Source organism: Macaca thibetana, chromosome 14 (assembly GCF_024542745.1).
Source record: "Macaca thibetana thibetana isolate TM-01 chromosome 14, ASM2454274v1, whole genome shotgun sequence".
Lineage (NCBI taxonomy): Eukaryota > Metazoa > Chordata > Mammalia > Primates > Cercopithecidae > Macaca > Macaca thibetana.
This window is the reverse complement of record NC_065591.1, coordinates 6054888-6070532: the sequence shown is the minus strand read 5'-3', so window position 1 is coordinate 6070532 and position 15645 is coordinate 6054888. Positions and strand designations below refer to the sequence as shown.

Below are 15645 nucleotides of genomic sequence, written 5' to 3'. Positions count from 1 at the left end.
TAGATTTTTGTTGGAAGATGCCTCTGAAGACATGGGAATTAGGTTATTTATCAATAGTCATGTAAGTTGGTTGTTTCCTGATTATGGACATTTGTGCAGTTATTTTTGATGGTTTTTGTATTTAAAATTTTGTGGATTTTTAAATTTACAGTGTGCTATGCATTGAAGGTAAAAATGGTGAACAAATCCTTGTAGAAATGAATTATCTTCCCATCTCATTACCTTCCATCTCTTCAAATTTGGGTGTTTTAGAAAATGTGTGAGGGTACTTGCAGCAATGGGATTGTTGAGATCTGCATTAGGAGGGCATTCTGAGGTGGCCTGTCCTGGGACTTCCTGATGCCGGTTAAAAAGTAGAGTTCTTTGCTTTTGTGTGTCCAAGCTTTGTGATACCACCTGTGTGTCTAATGGAGAGTGCACCTTTTTTTTTTTTTTTTTGAGACGGAGTCTCGCTCTGTCGCCCAGGCTGGAGTGCAGTGTCACGATCTCAGCTCACTGCAAGCTCCGCCTCCCGGGTTGGTGCCATTCTCCTGCCTCAGCCTCCCGAGTAGCTGGGACTACAGGTGCCCGCCACCTCGCCCGGCTAGTTTTTTGTATTCTTTTGAGTAGAGACGGGGTTTCACCCTGTTAGCCAGGATGGTCTCGATCTCCTGACCTCGTGATCTGCCCTTCTCGGCCTCCCAAAGTGCTAGGATTACAGGCTTGAGTCACCGCGCCCGGCCGAGAGTGCATCTTTAATTGTGTATGATATATGCTCTCAGGAGGAAATGCTTTCTTGCATGTTATGCAATAGCTATGGTTTCCTCTTGTGAGTTTACATCAAGAATATCATGGTATTTATATTAGAAATTTATATGAGGCTGAGTGAGGTGGCTCACACCTGTAATCTATCACTTTGGGAGGCTGAGGTGGGAGGATTGCTTGAGCCTAAGTGTTTGAGACCAGCCTGGGCAACATAGCAAGACCTTATGTGTAAAAAAAAAAAATTTTATGTGAGAGGATAGGGAGCAGATTACTGCTGCTCTCCCCCCGAGCCCACCCAAAGTGAGTTTTTTGACTTTTTTTTGTTTGTTTTTTTGAGATGGAGTCTTGCTCTCATTGCCCAGGCTGGAGTGCAGTGGCGCTATCTCGGCTCACTGCAACCTCCGCCTCTGCCACCACGCCAGGCTAATTTTTGTATTTTCAGTAGAGATGGGGTTTCACCACGTTGGCCAGGCTGGTCTCGAATTCCTGACCTCGTGATCCCCCCACCTCAGCCTCCCACAGTGCTGGGATTACAGACGTGAGCCACCATGTCTGGCCGGCTTTTTGTTTTTAAATAAATTTAGTGTCCATATAAGAGTGATTTGGGGTAAATTCTTTATTTTCCTCGACTGTAAAACAGGGAAGATGTTGATAATTCCTTTATTTTCCTTGACTGTAAAACAGGGAGGATGATAATAATAGGATGGAAAAGCACTTGTACAATGCCAACACAAAAGGTTTGTAAGGATGGTTTTCATTCCTGCTCTTCTCAAATTTTGTGATTAATTAAGCAAGTTCACTTAGATGCTGTTTAGTTGAGAATTTGTGGTTTTGGTGTTTTAGTCCAAAGCAGTCCTCATTCTGAAATGTTATTTTTATCATTATGTTGCACTTGCATTCTCTTTATTGGTGTTCATCAGAGTCAGCAGTACTGAAAAGAAGAGAAATCTTGTGACAGGGTTAGGTTGTGTGACAGGGTTAGGTTGTGGGACTGTTGAGAAAAATGCAGTCTGTTGAAGGAATGATTGGCTAAAAATAAAAGTATACTATTTTCTTTTCCTGTCTTGATTTCTTTTTTGGAGAGAAGGGGCTTTGGATTCATTCCTCTAAGAGAATAGTCTAATGCTATCAACCACTGAACCACATCTGATATTATTATTGATTAAAACCATAGTCTTCCTCGTTAGCTTCCATGATGCTGTGCAGCAGAGCCCAGTGTTTCGGAATAGCCTTACTCTAAACATGTCCTTTCTCACTCCGTCCTTTAATTATGATGTAAATAAAAATTAAATACTTGGATAATTCCTCCCTTTTCAGCTTTAGTGTTCTTTAGGGAGCACCTTTCATCATCCTCATGGATTCCACCCTCATCTGTTTATGTTTAACTTTCAAAGCATCTCTTTGTGGCTTGGCTTTTTTTAATGGTCTTGTGCCATAGTATGTCTGGATACTGTCAGTTAAATTCTTTCCCTGTGAGAATAGGAAACCTTGGATCTTGATTTTTTCAACCATGCTTGTCTAACTTCTCCTTCACCATCAATACCTTCTCAGTCCCACAGGGCTTAAAGCAGATTTTAGTTTTTTATTTTGCTTCTCTGTTTTTTTTTTTTTTTTTTTTTTTAAACCAAGTCCTGCTTAATTTTTTCTGTAGCCACTGGTACCATGTTTAAAGCTTTATTTTTATATTAGGGTCATACATTGTTGAAGCAACAAGAAAATTTAGAGTTAATTTATTCCAACTCTCTTATTTTTATTTTTGAGACAGGGCTTCACTCCCATCACCTGGACTGGAGTGCTATGGGGCAATCTTGGCTCATTGAAACCTCTGCCGCCTGAGTAGCTGGGACTAGACACAAGCCACTGCATCTGGCTAATTTTTTTTTTTTTTTTTTTTTGAGACAGAGTTTTGCTCTTGTTGCCCAGTTTGGAGTGTAATGGCACAATCTCAGCCCACTGCAACCCCAGCCTCCTGGGTTCAAGCGATTCTCTTGCCTCTGCCTCCCGAGTAGCTGGGATTACAGGCACCTGCCACCACACCTGGCTAATTTTTTTTTTTTTTAAGTAGAGACGGGGTTTTACCTTCTTGGCCAGGCTGGTCTCAAACTGTTGACCTTAGGCGAGCCACTGTGCCCGGCCTTTTTTTTTTTTTTTCCGATAAGTTTTGTAGGGGTGGGGTCTCACCATGTTGCTCAGGGTGTCCTCTAACTCCTGAGCTCAAGTGATTGGCCCACCTTGGCCTCCCAAAGTGCTGGGATTACAGGCGTGAGCCACTACTACACCTGGCCTATTTTATTTTATAGATGAAGAAATGGATACTCAGGTTAAGTGATTTGTCTTAGCTTCTCATTACCTGTGTGAACTGATATTACAGCTCTGTGGTCTCTCAACATTTAATACTTCTTCCCAGTCCAACATTCTTCTTTGGGTTTTTTTTTGTTGTTGTTGTTGTTTGTTTGTTTGTTTTTTGAGACAGGATTTTGTTAGGTAGCCCAGGCTGGAGTGCTGTGGCGCGACACAGTTCACTGTAGCCTCGACCTCCTGGGCTCAAGTGATCTTTCTGCCTCAGCCTGTCGAGTAGCTGGGACCACAGGTGTGCGCTACCATGCTTGGCTGATTTTTAAAATTTTTGTAGAGAATGGGGTCTTGCCATGTTACCCAGGCTGGTCTCAAACTCCTGGGCTCAGGTGATCCTCCTGCCTTAGTCTCTCAAAGTGTTGTGATTATAGGCATGAGCCCCAGCATTTTTTTCTTAAAAACTTCTAAGTTTTCTTTAAGCTAAAGTTTTATATGTCCATATTTTGGAGTCAACTATTCTAGGAGATTGGGTAAGACAAACAGGAGTCCTTAAGTATCCCACTCTCTTTTTTCCCTTTCCTGAAGATAGTGTAATACTTTGGGCTGTTTTAACCAGTTAAAAATATATATTTACTTCCATATGTCTGAAGATTATATTTGAAGACTTCATACTTGTGTGTATACTTGCGGATTTTTTTTAGTTCTAAGCAGTATCTATTGATTTTCTGACATGGAAGATAAGGATTGGCTCTCACTTCTTTCCTTTATTGCACCTTCATTGCCATTTTCTGTCTTCCCTATCCAGCCAGTAGAGGTTTGTTAACATTTTGGTTAAATCACTTTAGTTTTTTCATTACAACCATGTATATACTACATTATGACCATGTATACTTTTTTTTTTTTTTTTTTTTGAGGCGGAGCCTTGCTCTGTCGCCCAGGCTGGAGTGTCATGGTGCGATCTCAGCTCACAGCAACCTCTGCCTCCTGGGTTCAAGCAATTCTCCTGCCTCAGCCTCCTGAGTAGCTGGGATTAAGGCATGCACCACCACGTCCGGCTAATTTTTGTGTTTTTAGTGGAGATGGGGTTTCACCATGTTGGTCAGTCTGGTCTCAAATTCCTGACTTTGTGATCCGCCTGACTTGGTCTCCCAAAGTGCTGGGATTACAGGCATGAGCCACCGCACCCGGCCAATGTATACTATTTACAGCTGTTAAGTGGTAAATTACAAATGCTTTCCTTTCCTAAACAACTTTTGGTTTCCTCTGGAAATGTGTTACTGTGTTACTCTGTGTGTGTGTGTGTGTGTGTGTGTGTGTGTGTGTGTTTTGAGTTGGAGTCTCACTCTGATGCCCAGGTGTTACTGTGTTACTCTGTGTGTGTGTGTGTGTGTGTGTGTGTGTGTGTGTGTGTGTGTGTTTTGAGTTGGAGTCTCACTCTGATGCCCAGGCTGGAGTGCAGTGTCGGCAGTCTCAGCTCTGGCAACCTCTGCCTCCCGGGTTCAAGTGGTTCCCCTGCCTCAGCTTCCTGAGTAGCTGGGATTATAGGCGTGTGCCACCATACCTGGCTACTTTTTGTATTTTTAGTAGAGACGGGGTTTTGCCACGTTTGCCAGGCTGGTCTTGAACTCTTGACTTCAGGTGATCCACCTGCCTCAGCCTCCTAAAGTGCTGGGATTACAGGTGTGAGCCACTGCGCCCAGCTGTGTGTGTGTGTGTGTGTGTGTGTGTGTGTGTATGTTTAAATGTACTTATCACTAATTTAGCCTCAGACTTTTAGCCAGTTACACGTTCAGATCTTCCCTGAGCTTTATCCTTTTGAAGGAATCTTTCTAGTTTGGACTGCTGGCCCTCCCATTCTGCGACCTTTGGGGTTCTTTTTACCTCTTTTCTCCCCACTGGATCTCCTATTCCTGTGTTCTGTGTTACCTTGTTGCTCTCACTGGTTTTAGTGGAGCATAGTTGCCAGTAGTTTTCAGTGAGAAAGGTGTGTAGGAGGTAGATCTTTTGAGACTGTGTATCTTTCTGTGTACTCGTGATTGATATAGTTTAACTGGGTATATGCTTTTGGGTTGGGAAAATTTTTCCTTCTATTTTAGTCTGCTCAGGATTGCCATAACAAAATATCATAGGCTGGGTGGCTTAAACAACAGAAATTTATTTTCTCACGTTCTGTAAGCTAGAAGTTCAAAATCAAACTTCTTGCTAATTTAGTTTCTAGTGAGTGGCCTCTTTCTGGTTTATAGACACCATCTCTTCTCACATGTGGTGCCAGTCATCATACCAGATGACACAGTCTGGAGCACCATAATCCCAAATGTTGGAATACCTAAAGATCAGAATCCCTGTAGATCAAAATCCTTAAAGATCATAATCTCTAAAATTCTGAAAATCACAAAAGATTAAAATCCTGGGTGTTGAAACCCTGAAAGCCAATTACTAGGGAAGGGATTAGTATGTATTTTGTTGTACATAGGATAGTTGCATCACGTTAGATGGAACTATTACCTTGTATACTGTCTTTATTCATAAATTAAGTATGGTTTAAGGAGATGCGTGTGGGTGCCAAGTTGACAATAGGTGGACTTGTGGACTCAGTTTTAAATGACACCTTAACTAAGGAATACCTAGAAGCCTGGTGAAACATTAGGTTTTGGCTGTGTCTGTGAGAGTATTTCCAGAGGAGATGGAAAGATTCTCAAAACAGCATCTAAATGCACTTGCTTAATCACAAAACGTCAGGTATGAATGTCTGCCCTTACAAACCTTTTGTGCTGGCATTGTACAAGTGCTTTTCCGTTCCTGTTATTAGTCATTATCCCTATTTTATAATTGATAATACCTCATTCACTAATGCGTGAGTCTGAGTGGGCTGCGGGGAAGATCTGCCCTCAGTGTTGGCGGGCACCATCCAATCAACCAGGGCCCAGACAGACTCTTCTGCTGCCTTGGACGTGAGAAATCCAGGGTTGCCAGCCTTTGGACTCCAGGATGTACACCAGCAGTCCCTTTGGGTCCTGAGGCTTTTGTGGACTCAGAGCTAGAGATCACTGGTGTCCCTGGTTCTCAGGCTATTTGGATTGAGCCTTGTCACTGGCATCCCGGGGTCTTCAGCTTGCCTGTCGTGGGACTTCACAGCACCATAATCGCATGAGCTCATTCCCCGCATAAATCCCCTCTCATGTATCTGTATACATATCTTATCAGTTCTGTCTTGCTGAAGAAGCTTAATACAAATCTGGTATTGGGGAAGTCAAATATTCCTTCTTACTGTGTTTCTTAAAACACAATGGAACAGATCTGTGAAATTGTTCCCTTGCAAAAAGGCTGTGATAAGTGTATGAGGCTGCTTAATGGTGAAAGGTGAAAATGTTAAAGTTAATTATTATTGGGGCTATGAAAGCAGAAAATTGCTTAATTGCAACAGCTGGACACAACAGACTTTGAAACAGACAGCATGTACTTACAGAGTTTGAAGACCACAGCCACTCTTCAAATACAAGTGTAACGAGTATTTTGAAGATCATAGACGTAGATCTGAAAACAGACAAAAACTACAAGAAATCTCTTCTGCCAAGTTATTCAGTCCTATAAGACTTCTGCCCATTCACACGTAGCGCCAGTTTGCTATGCTAAGCATCATATTCAATACTAGGGGTGTAAGTAGTATATATTCTTTTTGTTTTATGCATTTTTTGCACATTTGACACCATGTTGACTTTGTGTGTAAGCATTGTACATATGTGTAAAACTGTTGAAACTTCCTCAGTAAATGAAGAGATGTCCTTTTTGTGTATCCGCATTTGTGAAAGACAAAATTCAAGATCTCGGCTCTCTGAGCAACTGCATATGTGATGTTGATCCATCGTGGTTTTTTGTAGATCTCATCAAAAGACATAGGTTGTCTATCATGGTATTTTAGATGACTGCAGTTATAAAGCTCAGTGCATACAATTACCAACCGTAGTTATATGCATTTTAATGTATGTATGAATGAATGAGACAAGATCTTGCTTTGTCACCCAGGCTGGAGTGCAGTGGCGTGATCATAGCTCTCTGAAACCTCAAATTCCTGGGATTTAAGCAACTCTCCTGCCTTAGCCTCCTGAGTAGCTAGGACTATAGGTGCGTACTCCAAAGTCCAGCTAATTAAAAAAAATTTTTTTTGTAGGGGTGGGATCTCACTATGTTGCCCAGGCTGGTCTTGAACTGGCCTTAAGCATTCCACCTGTCAGAACCTCCCAAAGCTCTGGAATTTCAAGCTTGAGCCACCATGCTGGCTGTTATATGCATTTATGCATTTTGTTTTTTTTTTTTTTAACCTATTTCTTTATGAATGTGGTTTGTCTGCTCATAACTGTTAGTCTACCCATGTGACTGTCATTATTAGACATGAATTATACCTTGTATCCTTGCAAAAATATGCATGTGATTATTGCCTTTTTTTTTTTTTTTTTTTTTGAGACGGAGTCTCGTTCTTTCGCCCAGGCTGGAGTGCAGTGGCCGGATCTCAGCTCACTGCAAGCTCCGCCTCCCGGGTTTACACCATTCTCCTGCCTCAGCCTCCTGAGTAGCTGGGACTACAGGCGCCCGCCACCATGCCCGGCTGGTTTTTTGTATTTTTTTAGTAGAGACGGGGTTTCACCATGTTAGCCAGGATGGTCTCGATCTCCTGACCTTGTGATCCGCCCATCTCGGCCTTCCAAAGTGCTGGGATTACAGGCTTGAGCCACCACGCCCGGCCTGATTATTGCCTATTTTATTGTGTAAAGTGACCTATGACGTGTTCTCTCATTTTTTAATGTTTCTCAAATCCCCTTTATTTTTTATTTTTTGAGACGGAGTCTCACTCTGTTGCCCAGACTGGAGTACAGTGGCGTGAGCTCAGCTCACTGCAACTTCTGCCTACCAGGTTCAAGTGATTCACCTGCCCCAGGCTCCCGAATAGCTGGGATTACAGGCGTGCACCACCATGTCCGGCTAATTTTTGTATTTTTAGTTGAGATGGGGTTTCACTGTGTTGGCCAGGCTGGTATTGAACTCCTGACCTCAGGCGATCCACTTGCCTCAGCCTCCCAAAGTGCTGGGATTACAGGAGTGAGCCACCATGCCTGGCCTGAAATCCCCCTTTAAAAATGTAAATACATGTCTTTGAAGTTTTTTTAAATTATTTTTTCCAGAATTACAGTTTTTGGATTTTGATCTTTTAGAATTGTAATTTTCAGGATTTTAGACTTTAGAGCTTTTGATCTTTCAGGCTCAAAAGGAAAGAACATCTCCCAGGACCAGATGTGGAGTAGTTGGGAATTGGAGAGAAGCTGAAGCCCAGGCCCAGCACCAGGCTCAGGGCCCAGGCGCTGCGGGGGTCCCAGCCATTAACAGAGCTTCATGCAGGTGGGCAGCTGGAGCCAGGGGGGCTCACTCTCTTGTGAAACGAGCAGAAAATAGGCCAGATTCTGCTGGGGGCTGCAGGTTTTACAGAGCAGCTGGTCTCCCGAGGCAAAAAAACACATACTTTGTGGAGGCCAGGAACTGGACCAGCCTGCTGGGGCTTGGTAACTCCATCCATAACATCCTCAGGGTCTCCACAAGGCAGACACAGCGCAGTACCATAGGAGATGGCCGGGACAAAGAACCAGGAGCTGGCGGGGTGAGGCGGTGGGGGGGGGCGGGCAATCCTGAAACAATGAGAAGAGCATAGAGAAGAGAAAGAAAAGTCATACCAGCTCAGAAGAGCTTGCAAACTGACTTTCAAAACCACGCCCAGAAGTCTTTTTTTTTTTTTTTTTTTGGTGAGACAGAGTCTCGCTCTGTCGCTGTCGCCCAGGCTGGAGTGCAGTGGCGCGATCTCGGCTCACTGCAAGCTCTGCCTCCCGGGTTCACGCCATTCTCCTGCCTCAGCCTCCCGAGTAGCTGGGACTACAGGCACCCGCCACCACGCCCGGCTAATTTTTTTTGTATTTCAGTAGAGACAGGGTTTCACCATGTTAGCCAGGATGGTCTCGGATCTCTTGACCTCATGATCCGCCTGTCTCAGCCTCCCAGAGTGCTGGGATTACAGACGTGAGCCCCCACGCCCGGCCAACACGCCCAGAATTCTAATGTTCACAAAGTTATCCAGTCAATAATTAGAATCCACTGCAGATGAGCATTCAGCATTTGGGATTGCGGCATTCAAGATTGTGTCTTTCGAGATTATGGCCCAGACTGTCTCAACATGGCCTTTCCTTTGGTTCATGTGCATGTGGTGTCCCATAAGGACACAAATCCTGTCGAATCAGGGCCCCACGCTTATGACCCCATTTAACTGTAATTTCTTTCTTTCTCCAAATATAACAATGCTGGGAGTTAGGACTTCAACATATGAATGGAAGAGAGAGGGAACAGACATTCAGCCAGAACGCATCTCTTCAGAATTCTTTAGACATTGCCTCATCATTTTTTTATTGTAATAAAATACATCTAACAAAATTTCCCATCTTAGCCATTTTAAGTGTACGGTTTAATAGTATACCTTCATAACATTGTGCAATCATCACTATCCTCCATCTCCTATTCTGCTTTCTGGTTCTGATTTTGACTATTCTGAGTACCTCCAATAAGTTGGAATTACATAGTCTTGTGCCTTTATCAAAAGACATTTTTGTCATTCTTGTGACTGGTTTATTTTACTCGGCACGTTTTTATGGTTCATCCACATCGTAGCGTATATCAGAATTTCCTTTTTAAGACTGAGTAATATTCCATTACATGTATATACAGGTTAAGCATCCCTAATTGGAAAATTCGAAATGCTTCAAAGTCTGAAACTTTTTGAGTGCCGACACGATGCCACAAGTGGAAGATTCCACACCTGACCTCATACAGCACATGTGACCTCATGTGACTGGCTGCAGTTAAAATATAGACACACAATACACAGTTTATTTAAAATATCGTGTAAAATTACCTTTAGGATATATGTATAAAGTACACTTTAAACACAACTTAATTATATGTTTAGATTTGGGCCCTATCCCAAGATACCTTGTTATGTATATGCAGATATTTAAAAATGCAAAAAAATGGAAATCTGAAATACTTCTGGTCTTAAGCATTTTGGACGGGGATGCTCCATCTCTGCCATACTTCACTTGCCCATTCGTCTGTTGATGGACACTTGGGTTACTTCCATGTTTTAGCTGTTGTGAGGAATGCTGCCGTGAACACGGTACACAAATATCTTTTCAAGACCCTGCCTTCAGTTCTTTTGAGTGTAGAACCAGAAGTGGACTTGCTGGATCATATAGTAATTCTGTTTTTAGTTTTTTGAGGAATGAACATATGGTTTTTCCATAGCTGCTGTACCATTTTACATTCCCACCAGTGGTGCGCAAGAGTTCCAGTTTCTCCACGTCTTTATGGACACTTATTTCCTGTTTTTTTTTTTTCTTCTTTCCCTATAGTAGCCATCCTAATGGGTGTGTTGTGTTACTTCACTTTTTTGTTTTCTGTTCTTGAGAAATCTGAAACTATTCATATTTTTGGTTGTAGAAGACCTAGGCTCTTCTTTGTGCCAGGGTCATGCAGTTTAACAGTAATGTTCCTTGGTGTGGGTCTGTTTTCAGGAACATTTTTGGGAATTATTTATCTGATTTCCTCCCTTCTGTTTTTTGTTCTCTCTCTCTCTCTTTTTTTTTTTTTTTTTTTAAAGAACCTACCCTGTGGGTTGGATGTTGGAAAATGTTGCTAAAATGTTCCATTTTAGGCTTTCACTTTTCTTTCGTGTTTTCTGATTGTCTTTTCCTCTAACTTGCATTTTTCTGTTTGTTTTGCTACTTTTTATGGTAGAGGCTTTCTGGAGGTGTCTGGTAATCCTTGATTTTTATTCATATTTAAAAGTCAGGGATACACAACAGAGTTGGAACATATGAAATTGACATTCCTTCCCAGCTTTGTTCACTATAAAAGGACAGAGGAAGTGCCAGCCCCAGTATCTTTGGACGTACTTTGCTCTCAGACCTTCATTTCTAAATTACATCCCCCACTAAAAGGAACCAAGACTCCTTGGAGAAATGGCAGATTTCGAAGTCGAACAGAGAATGCATAAGACAAATCCAGAACATGTTACATGAGGAAATGAGGAAGTGCTTGAGAACTAGGAAAAGCATACAAGAGCATGCTGGAAGGGGCTCCCACTGGCTAAATGTGGAACAATTTGAACATCAGAGTGAATAATGATGTTAATTGGCCAGGCACAGTGGCTCACACCTGTAATCCCAGAACTTTGGGAGGCCAAGGCAGACGGATCACTTGAGGTCAGGAGTTTTGAGACCAGCCTGGCCAACATGGTGAAATCCCGTCTCTACAAAAGATATTAAAATTAAGCAGGCATGGTGGCGATTGCTTGTAATCTCAGCTATTCAGGAGGTTGAGGCAGGAGGATCACTTGAGCCCAGGAGGTGGAGGTTGCAGTGAGCTGAGATCGCACCACTGCACTCCAGCCTGGGCGAGAGAGTAACACCCTGTCTTCAAAAAAAAAATAAATGAAAATTAATAAAATACGAATCTGTGGGTCCATACTGATGACATAAGGAAAGAATAAGTGGGAAAGGGCCGGGCGCCGTGGCTCACGCCTGTAATCCCAGCACTTTGGGAGGCCGAGGCGGGCGATCACGAGGTCAGGAGATCGAGACCACGGTGAAACCCCGTCTCTACTAAAAATACAAAAACTTAGCCGGGCACAGTGAAACCCCGTCTCTACTAAAAATAAAAAAACTTAGCTGGGCATGGTGGCGGGCACTTGTAGTCCCAGCTACTCGGGAAGCTGAGGCGGGAGAATGGCGTGAACCTGGGAGGCGGAGCTTGCAGTGAGGCACCTGTAGTTCAGCTACTCGGGAGGCTGAGGCAGGAGAATGGTGTGAACCCGGAAGGCGGAGCTTGCAGTGAGCCGAGATCGCGCCACTGCACTCTAGCCTGGGCGACAGAGCGAGACTCTGTCTCAAAAAAAAAAAAGAATAAGTGGGAAGAAGGGAGCATCCCTCACTGAAGTTTGAATGCCGGGAGGAACCGTAGACTGCCTCAAAAAACCTCATCATTTTCATAACTGAGTATTAGTTGATTCAGACAAGAGTTGCCAGTTGGCACTAAAATTACTAGATGAACGTTCTAAGAACATAGTCTCTAAGTATTGTTCTACAGATTATGAATTAATTACTAAGGAAAATGCTCACTTTACAGTGAAGAAATCTGGCAAATATAATTTTAACCAAGTGATTGAAATTATCACCAATAATGGGGCAAATTGACATCATCTTGTCTCTTTCTGTGTTGCTCTGGGAGAAACAAAGCTTCATTTATGTAGTACTACTGCCAGAAACACATAACCCATATTCTTCAAAGATGTCAGTGAAATGAATGGAAAAAAATGTTGAACTGTTTCAGATGAGAGGAAATTAAGGAAATAGGACTTTCGATGTGATACACAATCCTAAATTGGAAGGAAGAGGGATTTGCCATAGAGGACCTTTCTGTTTTGTTTAAGGACTCCAGCAGCACAGCCACATGGTCTGTTCTTATTTTAAGCAAAAATTTGGATGATTATACTTTTTGCAGTGTATATTCAAAAACCACCTAACTGGTAAAGTATTTTATTTTTAAAATTAAATATGCTCATTTTAATTTGCACCTAGGCTTGTTACTGTTATTTTTGTTGATTGATTTTAACAAATGTTTAACATAATTTATCTTACTTGAGGAAAAATGTTGATATCACAATGTAGTATGAGTTTTATGGGGGAAAGACATTAGATGAACAGCATTGTTTTGGAGATGCCTTGTAGATTGCATTCTTAGAAGATTTCTGGTTTTTTTTTTTTTTTGGCCCTGTCAGGCTTCACTACTTAGAAGAATTCTAATTAATTCAATGTCCACAGTTTAAGTCTTTTTCCGCAATATTAAGCTATATATGAAGTGCATGCCTTGGAAGATAATTTCTATCCTTTTCATGTGCAGTGTTTGGTTAATTGACATTAGAGATTTAATTTGAGTATAGCTAGAACTTCAGTGATCTTAATGTCATGCTTCCTGACATTATTATTAAATGTATTAAGTGGACTGCTAGGGGGCATTTAAAGGAAGGAAATTGTAAAATTTTAGTGTTTTAAAGTGTGGTGCCTTTATAGTGGGCCCTATGTTGGATAAGAATAGAATTGATGTTTTCAGAAGACAAAGGTGAGAATATGTATTTTTCTTCTTCACTCATTGATAGTGCTATTATGACATCTGTATTTACTTCTGAGCTACTGTAAAGTAGGATACAAGCTGTAATGTAGGATACTGTAATGTAGGATAAAAGCTAAGGTAGAGAGCTGACAGTGCCTTTTTTCTTATGTTCGTATAGAAAAATTTTAATGATTAACTAGAACTTCTCAATTCCCTGTGGTATAGTTCTGTGTGACCCAAGACCCTGACCCAGTATGCTTTAATGGCAGCTATCATTAAATGTGATTATCTGCTTTTTTTTTTTTTCTTTTACAGGAGAGCTTGTTTCATATCCATATCCCACTTTATTCCTGCTAATCTGCTAATGTGGTAAATTGGAGGAAAACTGTTACCAGGATAACCTGTAATGGGCAAGGAGCCACCAAGAAGAAAACATCTCTTTTAATTTTTAAACTTGTTTTGAAAGGTAAGAATGTTACGATTAGCAGGAGTTTCCTTCCATTAATGACATCAAGGAAAGCTATGGTTCTGTTGTGAGACCCTGGAGTCGTAGCAAACCAGGTGGAGACCAGTCTCTTTGAGCTAGGTGCAGTATGGTTCTGTGGTACTGTGGTATTTTTAGGAAGTTAAATGACACCCTCTTTAGTCTGCTTTGGTATATCTTAAATCTGCAGAACTCAAGGGATTCTAAGTTTACAGGGGGTTATTGAGAGGGGCACCAAAGACCAGCCAGGCCTAGTAAGCTGAAGTAGCAGCATGCAGAGAAAGAGTCGCTACCCAGGCCACTGCTTCCAGGGCACTGGGGCTCTCTCTTTGTGTTTGTTTTTGTTTTATACCAGCAAAAGGACATTTGACTTGTGGTCAGTCACTTGTGTCTTTCAGAGTCCTAATCTCCATCACTTTAGAACTTTTTATTGAAGATTAGAGATTGAATTTGCATATTAGACTTTTGGCCCAGTTGACACTTACTAGGAAGTGGCAGAAGTGGCACAGTAGTTCCTTTTGGGGAAAATGCAAGCATAGTTAATCAAATTTCATTTGTCCCCATTGTATCTCTAGAAGGTAGACAAAAATCATTTAATCATCTACCTTCCTGAACTGGTGCTAGCTCTAAGACTTGAAATTTTAGTCACTTTTTACTCGGCTTTGTTTTTATCCTGATGAGCAGTGATTTACCAGGGCCTGTTGGTTCTACTCTTGACTCTTGCAACTGTCTTTTTCTTTTTGTTTCCACGGCTGCAAAGCTAGGTCAGACTTTGTTGCCTGGGGAGATCCTATGGTGGTTTTGCTGTGAGGGGTCTGTGCTTCTGACTGCCAGGTGGATGTTTCATAGGCATGTAAAATACTACTTTGCATATGGTGTCTCCTCAGCCCCAGCCCCTGAAGAACAGTCCTACTCAACCCTTGCAGTTCCCGTTGCACTTAAACAGTGACGTCCTATTCTTGTCCCCGATATTCAGATTCTTGTACACAACTTAGGATTTTCTCAACTTCACCTCCATATTCTTCTGCCTGAATCCCATGTGGAGAATTCTCTGCAAGTATTCATTCCCCTTGTGGCTCCTTGTCTCATAGAGTTTTTTTTGTTTGTTTTTTGAGATAGGGTCTTGCTCCGTCGCCCAGGCCAGAGTGCAGTGGCGCGATCTCGACTCACTGCAACCTCCACCTCCTGGGTTCAAGCAGTTCTCCTGTCTCGGCCTCCTGAGTAGCTGGGATTATAGGCGCACACCACCATGCCCAGCTAATTTTTGTATTTTTAGTAGAGACGGAGTCTCACTATGTTGGCCAGGCTGGTCTTGAACTCCTGGCCTCAAGTGATCTGCCTGCCTAGGCCTCCCACAGTGCTGGTATTACAGGCGTGAGCCACCGCACCCGGCCTCATAGAGTTTTATTGTTGTTCTTTGTATTTGAATTCACGTCTTCTGGGGCTCAGCTTTCTTCCTGCCTTTTCTGTCAAACCACCTTGGATTATTCCAGTTCCCTTGTGGTCACTCCTTTGTGAACTCTTAGAGCATCTCATGAAATTATTTTAGAATTATTTTTTTCTCTTTAACTACGTTTTAAGTATTTTGTGAGTAAGCAGCTTTAACTTCTTTGTGTCTTTAGTACTTTTCACAAAATATAGGTATCATTAATTGTTTGGTGGTAGGAGCTAAAATGTCAGAGGCATTTCTCAGGATATTTTTGAGACTTTCTGTCTCTCCCTCCTTGTTGTTTATTTTGTTTTCCTTTGCTGATAGAGATTCTTAGCTCTGGCAGCTTGCGGAACCATTTCTAACCTTTAGTTATTCCTCCTCCTCCGCCTTTTACACATCTCTGCTCGTCAGCATGCTGTCCCACACTAGAGTGAACCCTTCACAGTCTGCAGGAGTCCTAGAATCAATGCCAGGTGGTTACAAGGGTTCC

At 42.2% G+C, this 15645-nt stretch overlaps 2 protein-coding genes across 32 annotated transcripts in view; both read left to right on the top strand.

The window, feature by feature from the left end:
* IGHMBP2 (immunoglobulin mu DNA binding protein 2) overlaps positions 1-15645 on the top strand; it is a 556281-nt gene that overhangs the window by 129813 nt on the left and 410823 nt on the right. The window lies entirely within an intron of this gene.
* Positions 1-15645, top strand: part of PPP6R3 (protein phosphatase 6 regulatory subunit 3) — a 160169-nt gene that overhangs the window by 45406 nt on the left and 99118 nt on the right. For 29 of the 31 annotated variants that reach the window (XR_007719349.1, XR_007719348.1, XM_050758157.1 and 26 more), the window contains one exon: positions 13555-13705. The exons of 1 other annotated variant lie outside the window; for it this stretch is intronic. The gene's annotated coding sequence lies outside the window, so the exon portion shown is untranslated. Of the gene's footprint in view, positions 1-6694; positions 7162-8293; positions 8431-13554; positions 13706-15645 lie in introns of those variants that run through there. One more of the 31 variants, XM_050758132.1, reaches the window with a different exon arrangement.